Source organism: Archocentrus centrarchus, chromosome 7 (genome assembly GCF_007364275.1).
Source record: "Archocentrus centrarchus isolate MPI-CPG fArcCen1 chromosome 7, fArcCen1, whole genome shotgun sequence".
NCBI classification, from domain to species: Eukaryota; Metazoa; Chordata; class Actinopteri; order Cichliformes; family Cichlidae; genus Archocentrus; species Archocentrus centrarchus.
The window spans coordinates 36,147,250-36,162,659 of NC_044352.1; positions in this window are offsets into that span (position 1 = coordinate 36,147,250).

Below are 15,410 nucleotides of genomic sequence, written 5' to 3' on the forward strand. Positions count from 1 at the left end.
CAGTAACTCCAATATATCGTTTAGAGATTATGACTTGCTGTTAATATTGTTTTTTTTTAAACATATTTGTTGTCATTGTAGGCACGGGCAGATGAGACTGAAAGCACTGCTGAACTTGGTGCATACAAACTATTCAGTTCAATTTTATTTATATGGCTCAAAATCACAACAAACTGTCGCCTCAAGGCGCTTTGTATTGTGGGTAAAGACCCTCCAATAATACAGAGAAAACCCAACAGTCAAAACGACCCCCTATGAGCAGCACTTGGCGACAGTGGGAAGGAAAAACTCCCTTTTAACAGGAAGAAACCTCCAGCAGAACCAGGCTCAGGGAGGGGGGGTCATCTGCTGTGAGGGGGGGAGAGAGACAGAGATTAATGATAACTAATGATTAAATGCAGAGTGAAGTATAAACATGTATAGATGTTGCTGGAACACACAGAAAAGACTTTGTCAGTGCTGCCAGGGTTGGATACTGCACAGAATCTGTTTTGAATAAACAACTGGATTTAGACCCTGTACCTAATTAGACACCTCCCTATCATGGTTATGATGATGTAAAGTCCACAGGCCATGAATAAAATAATTATCTTGCGTACATTTTTGATTTTCTCTACAGTTGTGATCATTAAAATGCCTGTTTTACTAAATGGCTAAGACTATTTCACCTTCAAATTCATGATGTGTTTACTTAAACCTCGTGTGTAAGCACCAATATATTGCAGAGCGGTGTATAAACACAGCGTAAACAGAGGTGAATGAAAAGAAACACTCAGTGCACCATGGGAACCCCCCAGCAGCCTAGGCCTATAGCAGCATAACTAAGGGAGGGTTCAGGGTCACCTGATCCAGCCCTAACTATAAGCTTTATCATAAAGGAAAGTTTTAAGCCTAATAATAAAAATAGAGAGGGTGTCTGTCTCCTGAATCCAAGCTGGAAGCTGGTTCCACAGAAGAGGGGCCTGAAAGCTGAAGGCTCTGCCTCCCATTCTACTCTTAAGTATCCTAGGAACCACAAGTAAGCCAGCAGTCTGAGAGCGAAGTGCTCTGTTGGGGTGATATGGTACTATGAGGTCTTTGAGATAAGATGGTGCCTGATTATTCAAGACCTTGTATGTGAGGAGAAGGATTTTAAATTCTATACTAGATTTAACAGGGAGCCAATGAAGAGAAGCCAATATGGGAGAAATCTGCTCTCTCTTTCTAGTCCCTGTCAGTACTCTAGCTGCAGCATTTTGGATCAGCTGAAGGCTTTTCAGGGAGCTTTTAGGACAGCCTGATAATAATGAATTACAATAGTCCAGCCTAGAAGTAATAAATGCATGAATTAGCTTTTCAGCATCACTCTGAGAAAGGATGTTTCTAATTTTAGAAATATTGCACAAATGCAAAAAAGCGGTCCTACATATTTGTTTAATATGTGCATTGAAGGACATATCCTGGTCAAAAATGACTCCAAGATTTCTCACAGTGTTACTGGAGGCCAAAGTAATGCCATCCAGAGTAAGTATCTGGTTAGACACCATGTTTCTAAGATTTGTGAGGCCGAGCACAAGAACTTCAGTTTGATCTGAATTTAGAAGCAGGAAATTAGAGGTCATCCAGGCCTTAATGTCTTTAAGACATTCCTGCAGTTTAACTAATTGATGTGTGTCATCTGGCTTCATTGACAGACTACCAGAAAGGGGTGTTGAGTACTATGGCAGGTGTTTAGACACTCATGTGCCACTTTTTTAGGTACACCTGAGGGGTATGCTATGAATGAAATTCAACACAACCAGGCTTTATTTGTGTTAGCTAGCTTGACAAAGCCTAAAACCCAGTTAGAGATAATGGTTATCACAATGGTCACAATGGTTGCTTTGTTAAACCCCATTCTGCTTCAGGCTCTGTGCGTTTTCACGGGGGGGGGGGGGGGGGGGGGGGGTCTCCATAAAAGAGGTATTTCATGTATCTCTTCTTGGTAAATGGACTGCTTCATGGTGCTTTTCTACTCTACTTGAGCACTCAAAGCACTTTTTACAATGTCCCATTCATGCATCCATACAAGCACTTTCTATTTAAGATTCACACTCTGATGAACACATCCGAGAGCAACTTGGGGTTCAGTATCTTGACCAAGGATACTTTGGCATGCAGACTGAACCACCAGAAGACCTGCTCTACCTCCTGAGTTACAGCCACCCCTCTTTTGCATCAAATGATTCCTGTCTGTGCAGCCTAATCCAATCAGCGATAATCTCACATGATGGCGATAAAATGGTGATAAAAATCTATAAAAATATAACAGTAAAATGCAACACTGTTGCAAATAAGAAAAGAGGTTTATGCTGCAGAAAATTGATAGTGCACAGCAATAAAATGAGCATTTTAATTTAAATTAATTATTTTAACACTGAGTGCGCTTTCAGTGCTGCTGTTTACGTTACATTAGAGTTTAACACATTTAAATATTAAAAGTTACCATCCCAGAGATGGGATAAGGAGATGTAGAAATCACTTTTATTTACATTATACATGCTTCCCTTAGGCAGTATTATTAGAAAGCACTGCATCAATTTTCATTGTTATGCAGATGATACTCAGCTTTACCTATCAATGAAGCCAGATGACACACATCAATTAATTAAACTGCAGGAATGTCTTAAAGACATTAAGGCCTGGATAACCTCTAATTTCCTGCTTCTAAATTCAGATAAAACTGAAATTCTTGTTCTCGGCCCCACAAATCTTAGAAACATGGTGTCTAACCAGATACTTACTCTGGATGGCATTACTTTGGCCTCCAGTAACACTGTGAGAAATCTTGGAGTCATTTCTGACCAGGATATGTCCTTCAATGCACATATTAAACAAATATGTAGGACCGCTTTTTTGCATTTGCTCAATATTTCTAAAATTAGAAACATCCTTTCTCAGAGTGATGCTGAAAAGCTCATTCATGCATTTATTACTTCTAGGCTGGATTATTGTAATTCATTATTATCAGGCTGTCCTAAAAGCTCCCTGAAAAGCCTTCAGCTGATCCAAAATGCTGCAGCTAGAGTACTGACAGGGACTAGAAAGAGAGAGCAGATTTCTCCCATATTGGCTTCTCTTCATTGGCTCCCTGTTAAATCTAGAATAGAATATAAAATCCTTCTCCTCACATACAAGGTCTTGAATAATCAGGCACCATCTTATCTCAAAGACCTCATAGTACCATATCACCCCAAAAGAGCACTTCGCTCTCAGACTGCTGGCTTACTTGTGGTTCCTAGGATACTTAAGAGTAGAATGGGAGGCAGAGCCTTCAGCTTTCAGGCCCCTCTTCTGTGGAACCAGCTCCCAGCTTGGATTCAGGAGACAGACACCCTCTCTATTTTTAAGATTAGGCTTAAAACTTTCCTTTATGATCAAGCTTATAGTTAGGGCTGGATCAGGTGACCCTGAACCATCCCTTAGTTATGCTGCTATAGGCCTAGTCTGCTGGGGGGTTCACATAATGCACTGTTTCTCATTCACCTTATTTACTTTGTTTATACTCCACTCTGCATTTAATCATTAATTGATATTAATCTCTGGCTCTCTTCCACAGCATGTCTTTCTCTCCCCTCAGCCCAACCGGTCGCGGCAGATGACTGCCCCTCCCTGAGCCTGGTTCTGCTGGAGGTTTCTTCCTGTTAAAAGGGAGTTTTTCCTTTCCACTGTCGCCAAGTGCTGCTCATAGGGGGTCGTTTTGACTGTTGGGTTTTCTCTGTATTATTGTAGGGTCTTTACCCACAATACAAAGCGCCTTGAGGCAACAGTTTGTTGTGATTTGGCGCTATATAAATAAAATTGAATTGAATTGAATTGAACTTTAGTTTGTTGGGAGATCAGTTCAAGTTTATTTATATAAAACACCAGTTCACAACAACAGTCACCTCAAGGTGCTTTATATTATAACTTAAAGTCCCTACAGTATTAGAAAGAAACCCCTAACCCTCTATGAGAAAACACTTAGTCATGATGCCAAAGAAAAACTCCCTCTGGCAGAACAAGGCTCATGGAGGAGCCGCCATCCACTGCAACTGATGATTGGGGGTGACGGGAAAGAGACAGGACAAAAGGCAAACAATAGGAGCGAGAGCCAGAGTATGTCAAATTGAAATGCACTATATTGATTGAATTCTTGGTGATAAATAGCTGGATACATGTTCTGATCTGTGTTCTAGTAGCTACAATTCCAGTAGTGTAAAAGAGATCGGCAACTGAAAACATGCATATTCCAGTGAAAACACCATACACAGTTTGTGCTGCTGTAGAATAGAATAGAATAGAATGCCTTTATTGTCATTATACAGGATGTACAATGAGATTGGATAACTTCACAGCTCGGCTTCATTCATGGTGTTTGTAGGGTACAGTTTAACAAGTTGCACATATAAAACATATTCCCACAGCAGAAAATCTATATTTCACTTAAAACATGTTGCAGACAAAAGAATTGGTAAAAACGTGGCTCTTCTAGTCAATTTTGAAGTAAAACTGAACATAATCTCCTCCTAACCAGGTTATCTGGTCAGCACAAGTTACAACTGTAGAAAGACACTGAAAACTCTGATTTTAAGCTTGACATAATTCACTAACCCATTAATCTCACTTCATAGCACACCCCTCAGTTCTACTGCTTGTTAACACAAATATCTAATCAGCCAAACTCAGTGCACTAAAGCATGTAAACGTGGCTCAAGATGACCTGTTGAAGTTAAAATCAAACCATGTGTTGTTGGTGCCAGCGGCAGCTCTCTGGGTGAAAATGCCTCGCTGATGCCAGAGGTCAGAGGAGAATGGCCAGAATGCACTGAGCTGATAGGAAGGCAACAGTTGCTCAGATAACCACTCGTTACACAGTGTGTAGAAAAGCATCTCTAAATGCACAAACATTGACCCCTGACAGAGTTAGGCCACAGCAGCACTGGGTGTTCCCACTCCTGGCAGCTAGGAACGAGAAACTGAGCCCGTGAGTTGCACAGGAATTCGTACATTCAGATGATAGGGTGCCTTAATCGTTTCTTGTATCAGTGAGTCAGACTGCTGGTGCAACGCAGCAGGGGACATTTTCTTGGTACAATTTGGGCCCTTTAGCACCAAATGAGCATCATTTAAACACCACAGCCTGCCTGAAAATTGTTGATGATCCCTTTTATGACCACAGTGCACCCATCTTCTGATGGCTGCATCCGGAAGTTTAAACAAAGCTCAGATCATCTCACACTGGTTTCTTGAACATAGCTCACTGTACTCAAAATGGCCTCCATAGTTACAAAATCCAAAAGAGCATTTTAGACATATGGTGAAATTAGAGATTTGCATCATGCACGTTGTGATGGCCACACCTGCAGACACACAACTAAGAAGTAGGTGATTCAATGCACCCACACTATAATTCAATTCAATTCAATTTTATTTTATTTATATAGCACCAAATCTCAACAAACAGTCGCCTCAAGGCGCTTTGTATTGTAAGATAAAGACCGTACAATAATACAGAGAAAACCCAACAGTCAAAACGACCCCCTATGAGCAGCACTTGGTGACAGTGGGAAGGAAAAACTCCCTCCTGTAGAGCTGGGAGTTAATCTGCATTGAAATCCATTACAAATTTGGTCAAATATATTATAGTTTGCAATGTAAGAATGATTTGCAATATAACAAAAGCTCTACTGAACTGTGCAATGTAATGGTCAAAATTGCAGGATAAGAAGACTGAAGATGTGTTTCTAGGTCGCTCAGTACCCATGCCATATTATGTAGAATACAAGCACAACATAATTTTATGTGTTGAAAAATAAACCGTAAATGTTTCTGTTAGACATTGTAGCATGTCGAGGGATTCAGTATCAACCCTTAGAGACATTTTTGTCACCATTGATACATTTTTTGTATCCTTAATGCCCCCAAACAGCAGATATGTTGATTTCTTTTGTACAAATACATTTGTTACAAGCAAACGGTTTATCTTTCTCTGTGACCATGTATGAACTTTCTCATGCTACAGAATGTATTCTGTAAAAATAGATTCACTATTTTGATTCTTTATAAGGCCCCCCATGACCCCTAAAATGGGGGTAAAATCATTGAATCTAATAGATCATTGCCAGTTACTGGTTTTTGTGTCCTAGTGATTGTTGCTAATAATAATAAAAATAATAACACCTCTGATATTAAAAAGTTATCTTTACTATATCTTATGCTGCTTGCTGTTCCTGTCATGCTCCAAGTTTTCTGTCATCTTACTGGAACGTCCACAGGACTTCAGGGTCCCCGAGACCCTGTTTTTGATTTATAGGACCGTATGTACCCACATGCAGGCAAGCCTGCAATAAACGAGCTTTAAAAGAATAAGCGAGTCTCCTGAATTAACTGAGATGTTAATTCAGTTGGTCTGTAATTTATGAGGATCCTGCTTGATGCTTGTGTTTTAATGCTGTTATGTTTCAAAACACCCATTTCAGATGACCACAGCTAACTGAGGTTTTGGTGCATTTCATCCCAGGTTCAACAGGTGGCTTACCTGCTGCTTCTAGGTTTGATTGACATTGTGTTGACCAAACCTGATGATGCTACAAACTCTCAGAAAGCTTAAAAATCATCGTCAGCAGCAGCAGCAGCAATAGGAGCACAGGACTCATCAGATAGTTTGTGGGAACTTTGAGAGCTGGATTGGTGAAATCCATCGTACCCACACTGCAGCTGGTGACGGCACTGTAGAGGTCAAAGGACATGTTGATCCATCTGATGTTTTTTTCCAAGGACATGTGATCCACTGGTTTATTGGCAGGAAGATGAATGGCATGTTCATACCTTTATAGCTTGGCAGAGAAATACCTGTGCATATGCACAACAAGCGTGTGATGTGAACAGATTCTTCTTAAGGCTGGGGGCTCATCTGCATGAAAAGAAGCTGACTCAGCCCCCAAACAGCAGAAAAACATCACTTTTGAATAATATTTAATATATGATAAATATAGACATTATTACTTGATTTTCTCGTATTTATCTTCATCATCCACAAACATACAGTAAATAGCTACAATCATTTACACTTCATTCCATCATGGACGAAACTTCTTCCACAAAACCTTTGTGGTTATCACAATAAACACAACAGCTGTTTCTCAATATATATTTTTTAATAAATTGGTTTGTTATACATTATATTGAATTAGTAATCAAGTGAAACAAAGCGAGTGAAACAGCTTCACAGCAAAACAACTTTTGCTGAAACAGCCACAGCCTTCTGCCTTCCCAGTTTCTCTTGCTTTGTTGTACCAAATTTCTCCAAAACTCATCCATCCATCCATCCATCCATCCATCCATCCATTCTCTTCCGCTTATCCTGTTCAAGGTCGCGGGGGGGCTGGAGCCTATCCCAGCTGCTGGGCTCCAAAACTCGTGTTGCTCATAATTATTGATAATAAGCAGCCTTGTTTAGAATTGTGCGATGCTTGTTTGTGTCACTGTTTAACAGAATAGCACTATCTAGACCTGACAATAGCAGAAGTGGTGCAGGTGAAGTAGGTGACTAATAAATTAGCACCACTTTTTTTTCCTACTGTGTCTTCCTGCTTAATCAGCTCACAGATGTGCAGCTGGCAAAACTGCAGCAACTGCATGATGCTTTCAATGTGGGCCAAAATCTCAGCAACGCAGTGAATCAGTGCCATGAGGCAATTAAGGCAGTCCTGAAAGCAAAGGTTGCACCTGGTAAAGTGTCCAGTTAGCATGTGTCTCTCTTCTGTGGACAGTGTAATAGCACTACAAGACACAAAATACAGACATTAAATTTCACGTGTTGTGATAAAAATTAAAATGAGTGCGGTCCAAACATGAGTATTGAGTGAAGGGTGCAGAGTGGGGGCATGGAACCCATCCCACAGCCTTTTTTGTAATGGGATTGGGATATCCCATAATAAGTATCTTTTTCTGGTTTTATGACACTGGTTGTCCACTGGTTGTGCATCCAGTCACATGATGGTTTAGTGTTGGAGGATGTTCTTCTGGAACTCCTCTTCACCTGGATGTTGTCATGAGTTTAATGGTCTGACAATGAAAAATGATTCATTTACTTAATGACTGCAAAAAGCTACATTTTCATTTAACATGCAACTTTTCATTAAAATTGTGACTTGATAAACATGTCATTGAAAACAGTCTGTATTGTGTTTAATATTATTGCTCTGCTTTGACATTTGAAATCTATAACAATTTATAACAAAACTGAAGCATGACCGTGTCACAGACATAAAGCACGTTCCACCGGTGAAGAGCGTGTTCTACAGTATATACAGAAAAAGAAGTGACACACTAAGATGCACGTTTCCACTGCGTGCAGCTCTCAAAGGCATTTAGCTTTCAAGATTGTATTTATGATTTGCTGCCTTCATTAATTTGTAAACAAATAAATCAGGATACACTCTGTACAATAAAGAGTTTTTAATAACATCCCCTTTATGACCTCACTCAGCTGCTTCTTCATTTTACCACAAAAATATTGCATAACTGCAGTTACACAAAATGTGACTTTTCTATACACAGCACACATATCAGACTCTGTTTCAGTCTCATATATATTTGCTTATTTGTAGATTCAGCCATTACGGGGAAAATATATTATTTTTGAGTAATGTTTGCATTCACTGGTTGAATCTGAACTCCAGTATTTCTTTTTTTGTTCTCCATCAACGCCTGAGGACAACATTTCAGTCTTTGCTAAACAACACAATGGAGTATTTATTAGCTAAAGCTAAAGTTTCTAAAGCTGCAGTCTGATATTGTGACAGTGTATTCTCTGTTAGCAAAATGCTAACTCTGAGCCATGGCTGCCCCCTTACTGCCTTTCACTCTCATTTTATGAGCCAATGTCCATATTTAGAAGACAGGATGCTGCATCTATAAATTGCATGTGTGTATACAGAGATACACACATGCAAAAGTCTTGAGCCGCCCCTCATTTCTTCATATTCTCCTTCTAAGGCCTGATTTTGACTTCTGCAGGGAATCTTTGTAGATTACTTAAGTGACCGACATCATTCATGCTTGTGTGAGGTGCATTGTGTGTTAATTATCCTGTGGCTGTGTCCTGGTGTTTTATATGTGGTGCCAGCTGATAAAAACAAATAAAATACTGGAAGTTATTTCCCCCCTGGGTCCCCACTTTTTGTTGTGGTCAGTTATTTTTTTTCCAGGCGTAAACATATTTACTTTGTTCATTATGAGTATTAGGGCCACACTGAGAAAAAAATTAATTGTGCATTTAGAGATTAAAGTCATCGTTCAAGTCAAACAACTGCAACTTTCAAGCTTGTTAGAATTGCACACACTCTGTTTTTTGCTATTAATATTGTATTTCCATGTATGCTTCAATAAACTGCTGCATCTGTAGTCGAGGACCTGCCACTGTTGTAGCCGTCCTGTGTTAGACAGAAACAGGAGGACGTAAGCCTGCAGACACCACAGACAGAACACGTACTGCGAAGCAGGATTAACCCTTGGTTTTCACTTTCTAGTCTAGATTTTTTTAAAATTCAGTTTTTGTAGTTAATCTTTAGGCTACTCTCAGACCATTAAACACCATCGAGACTATAGCTGAAAGAAGAAAAATGAGAACTACCTAACACACATCTTAATTTAATAAAATACTTCTATCTTCTATCTTACTGGCAGAGCATTGATACTTTTAACCTACACTGCATTTTTGGTGACTTTCCTTCCTGACTTCAAATAAAACTTAGACTTCAAATATATATATATATATATATATATATATATATATATATATATATATATATATATATATATATATATATCATAAAAATATTTTGAAATGAAAACAGAAATATCATGAAATTCATGAAATGAATACTGTTATTAAAAACTCTAGGATTACGCATTAAATTGCTAACATGGTTATTATTGGTTTTGGTTGTTTTTAATAAAAGGTGTTTGAAACTTTTAAACCTTTACAGGATAATAATTTTCTTAAACATGGTGAATTAAGGATGATTGGGACATGAAGTTCATTTCATCTAATGAATGGAAATAAACCTTTTTTTTTTTTTTTTGCTGAGCCATGAAATCAAATCTAAATTCATCATTCACATTGGTTTAGTGGGCGGGGCAAGTATTTACTGGTGTGATGTCACCCCCATTATGTCCCATCTACCCTGTTACCTGTGTTTTTTCTTACAAATTAATTGAAGAAAACAAAACAAAATTATGCACATCTTTGTGGTTAATTGAAGAAAATAAACTGACAAAACAGAATAATAAAAAATTCAACCAAATTTCATTATAATTCCTTTTTAATCAAATTCCAATTTTAATCAAAATAGATCGTGCCTTTTCTTTGATAATACTTGTTTATTATTAATACAGTAAAGGCAGGAACATTTTAGCTCTTAGAAAATGTAAATATGGAAGTGACCGTGCTGTCAGAACTCTTAGTAATAGCGATGGGATTGTCCTGTAATGGGAGGACATCGGGCACGCATCACCTGTTGAGAATTTGGGCAAAATGGTTATAGCATAATATCCTGAGCTTGACCAGTATAGTTTTCTAATAGTTTAACAAGGAGTCACAAGGTAGGGCACCCCCCCTGCATCCCACCCAGCAACTCCAAGAAGGCTGGGTACTCTGAACTGTCATTCGGCACAGGGAAACAAGCCTGTTGTCCACTGGGAAAAACCTCGGGGAGAAACCAGCATACACTCATCCAACCACCACAACACTTCCTGCGGGTGACGAGCACACAGGAGGGCGGGCTCACGTCACCTCTTAGGCCTGCGCCTGACCGGGCTCCACGGGCTAAGACCTCACCACCAGGCACTCTCCCTCAAGCACCCTCCAAGGCTACTATCACATAAACAGTCATTTAAATTTACGTTAGTCCCAACTGAAGGAGACTGTTGGCAACCATCTGGGGGTGATTGTCACCCCTAAATGCTTCATTGAGTCTGAATCTTACTTTATTTTGAATTGTTCCTGACAAACTGATTTGGACTGTAACTAAATGTTAATGCTTGACATCTGTACATATTTAGCTTGTAAAAAGATAACTCTCCATGATCTGATAACACTGGTGCTGGGAAAGAATATTCATCTATGGTGCTGATTGGTCACATGCTGCTGATGCCATTTCATGCTAACATGTTTGTGGGTAAACTGATAAACCCTGGGTTAACCACATTTGTGCGACTGCTTAGCTGGATTGCCACTGTTAGGGTGTGTGAAGCCAGAGAACAGAAAAGATGGCCTGAGTATATTAAACTTGCTTTATAGTACAGGGCCCAAGTGAGTCTGTCCAACTCAAAAGTTCAGAAAAGAAATGAGCAAATGAGTCTTTCAGCGGTTATAACACTACCTGCTACAAACAAATTCCTCACACTCATCATTTATGTTGCCAATGCAACTGGTTACACGTGCTGGTTGGAGTCAGGAAGCAGGTCAGGTTTCAGTGCGCTGCTATGCTGGCTGGGTTGAGGGCTCTGATCTCCTCCCTGCAGCCCTCCAATCATGGAGCCCAGGGTACCGCAGCTGCTGCCGTAGGTCTCCATCTCAGCCGCCACGCTGAGGCCAGGCTTGTCTGCCGGCGGCCGTGGCGAAGTTTGGTTCAAGGGAGCAGAGACTGGAGTGGTAGCGTTCTCACTGATGCTCTGCGTTGTCACTGATGACTGGCACAGGTACATATGTAAGGTACATTCATATTAGAGAAGATACATGACTTTGTACACAGTTCCACATAAATTCAAACTTATGCTCATTACTTTGCCCACTGAGAGGTGGACAGGCTACACGTTCGGTAGTGTTTGTCGGTCCGTTTGTCCGTAAACAGGATAACGCTGTGTAAATATTCTGTTGGGGTCTGAGAACATATGAGGTCAACATTTCAAGGTCAAAGGTCAAATTCACCAAAAATGTTCAACTAAAAAAAAAAATCATTATCATCATTGGTGACGTTTTATAATTCATATCTCAGTGACCTCTTCATCTATTAGTTTGGTACTCCAGTATAAACAGTTACTGCTGATAATTCATTGTCTTTTTCTATTTTAAATTAAAAATACTCACAATAATGAAAAATGGCATCCTCAAAGTTTTTGAGGATGTACATAAACATAAACTATATCCATGCCATATATGCTGTTATCTGTTCATGTGGACCTCATTGTTTTTTTAATAAAAATATAAAATCATGTTTTACAGGTTTTTAAGACCCAATAAAATACATTTCTTATCTTTGTGATCTAATAATTTATGATGGAGTATGACAACACTAGGTGGAATTTATTGCAGCATAGCATCTGCAAATAGAAAATGTGGGGTGGCTGAGGTATGCGCTCTGCTGAGTGCCCTAATAGTATTTGCTATATTTGGTTATTGGTAGACCTAAACCCTGGGAAGAGCAATGTTATCATAATGTGGTATTTGTTCTGAAGTTTTTCTTTTCAGTCAGTTTTAGTTTAGTTGTTTTTAATATAGGGAGAAGGTTTTTCTAAAGTCTATTTTTAGTTTGAATGTCAGTGGCTCAGTACTGTAGTGGCTTACACCTTTGCTGCACAAGTGAAATGTTGCTGGTTTAGTCCCAGCCAGAGATACAACTCTCCTTTGCAGTCAGGAAGGGCATTCTGCCAACTCAAACACGCTACCTGCTGTGGTGACCCCATGCCACAAGGGAACAGCTGAAAGTAGCTTTATTTCAGTTAGCTACAAAGCTTCTTGCAGTGATTGCCATGACAGAATCCTGCATGTTTTGCATGCAGTACTTCGTGCGGGTGGTGGGCCCCAGGGGTCGGGTGCAATGTGTGTTGGGCTGTGGCCAAGAGCGGAGGCCCTGGTGGACCGATCCCCGACTACAGAGGCTGGCTATTGGGACATGGAACATCACCTCGTCCTACTGGGAGACTTCAATGCTCACTTGGGCAATGACAGTGAGACCTGGAGGGGCGTGACTGGGAGGAACGGCCTGCCTGATCTGAACCTGAGTGGTGTTTTGTTATTGGACTTCTGTGCAAACAACAGTTTGTCCATAACAGGGTGCACCGGGAATGCATGACAAAGGCCCCAGTCTATGAGATTTTCAACTCCCACCTTTGGCAGAACTTCGGCGGCGTTCCAAGGAAGGCTGAGGACACTGAGTCCGAATGGACCATGTTCCACACCTCCATGGTTGAGGCTACTGCTCTGAGCTGCAGCTGCAAGGTGGTTGGTGCCTGTTGTGGGGGTAATCTCCAAAACAGAAGGTGGTCACCGGAGGTGAACGGAGACATCAAGCTGAAGAAGGAGTCCTATCCCAGGCCTATAGCAGCATAACTAAGGGAGGGTTCAGGGTCACCTGATCCAGCCCTAACTATAAGCTTGATCATAAAGGAAAGTTTTAAGTATAATCTTAAAAATAGAGAGGGTGTCTGTCTCTCTGAATAGAATATGCACCATATTTTTATTTCTTTTTTTTTTTTACACAGCCTCCCAACTCTTTTGCAATTAGGATTGTAAATTTAGACATAAAAAGTACTCCAAAAAGTTTTAAGCCTCAGTATTGAAATGTGTACTGACTTTTGTTTCTGTGGGCCCTACATTTAAAATGGTAAAACTAAACAGTTTCATTTTTAATCACTTATTTCACAGGCATGAACTCACTTCTGTTACATCCTGAATATTATCCAGCCATTTTCTTCTCCTTATCCAATCCAGGGTTATGGGGGTGCTGGAGCCTTTCTCAGCTACCTTAGTGTAATAGGCGGGGGACACCCTGGACAGGTCATCAGCCTGTCACAGGGCTAACACAGAGAGACAACTATTCACCCCTATGGGCAATTTAGAATCACCAATTAACCTAAGATGGTAACTTGCTGAATTCACTTACTACTTTAAAAATGTATTTTGGGAAGAACATTAAGGATATGAAGTCACCACATCGTGGGCACGTTAGCTTCTGTCTGAGCCCCGTTTTGTTTCCTGCCTGCTGTCATACCCCGTACCCACACCAGATGTCCTCAGATTGCTTTCAGTCATGTGACTGTCATACCCTCATATCTTCCTTTTCCCCCTAAGTCCCACTGCATCCTTAACACTATGCCATTGTTCTGTGTGTCATGTTCCTCACATATCATCTCAGTTCCTTATTATTACTGTTTTCCGTTATTTGTCTGTAAGATTCCTTTTACCACATTGAAACCACCTGAACTGTATGAAACATGATAGGGAAATTTCCTTATCAATTTATAAGGTACATAAAAAAATACAATGTAAACAACAAAAGATAACAGTACTCTTAAAAATCAATAAGAGCATATAATCAGTAGTTGTGTTGTTATGGTGTTGTGGAGATGGACTAATTCACTGCACCAAACTGGCAGCAATACTGACTTTATGAGGTGGCTCATGCACTAGCTATAACATGATATAGCCACACTAAATGTGACATATCAGGGTCATTAAATAAAATGTAATCTTTTCTCTCAGAAATGTATTCAGTTCAGTGCTTTTTTTTTAAAGCTGTGAACCTGAACTGAATAAGTGGATGGATGGATGGATGGATGGATGGATGGATGGATGGATGGATGGATGGATGGATAACACCAGCATTGACAGACATTGGGAGATGTGAGAATTAAGGGACAACAAGTTCATCCTTGTTTTTTCACTCATAAATCAATGATAAAATAACGTGATCATCTGATGATCGGTGCAGATCAGAGCTTTAAGAAAAGGTTATTTGCTGATCATTAGCTTGATGGTAACACTATAAACTGTTAATTGCCATAAAAGCCATGAGACAGCATAAACATACATACAGTTTTTAAAAGTTCAGAACACAAACAAAAATACCAAAACAAACAATTGCATGAACATGTAAATTATATAGAAAGTTGGCACAGGTATTCAGAGAATATAAACTGTGTGGAAATGCAAACAAATTAGTAAATTTCTAATTTTTTAAATAGAACAAATAAATGACTACAGTGCTATTTGCAGCAGCAGGAAAATTTAATGTTAAACCATGAAGCTGGAGGACACGCATGAATGTTTCACTAATGGCAAAAACTCAGAAAACTGAAGCACTTCAACTCACATTGCCCACAGAGACCTGGCTGCCTGCTACCGTCCTCTTCTTTCTGGCCATGTTGGGATTCCAGTGGCAAACCAGACTGTCATTCTGCACACTGTAGTTCTTATGGCCAACCAGCCAGTGCGTATACATTTTGCCCTTACCCTGGCAGGAGAAGGATGCAAGTGAGAGAGGAGCACTGGCAAGACAAATGAAAAGGCTTTGTTCACCAAATTTACAAAAATTGGCACTGCACATGTTTTGTATGTTCTGTGTGCTTATATATAAACAGAAATTTGAAGAAATCCACCTTTTAAAGTAGACTTTTTTTGAAAT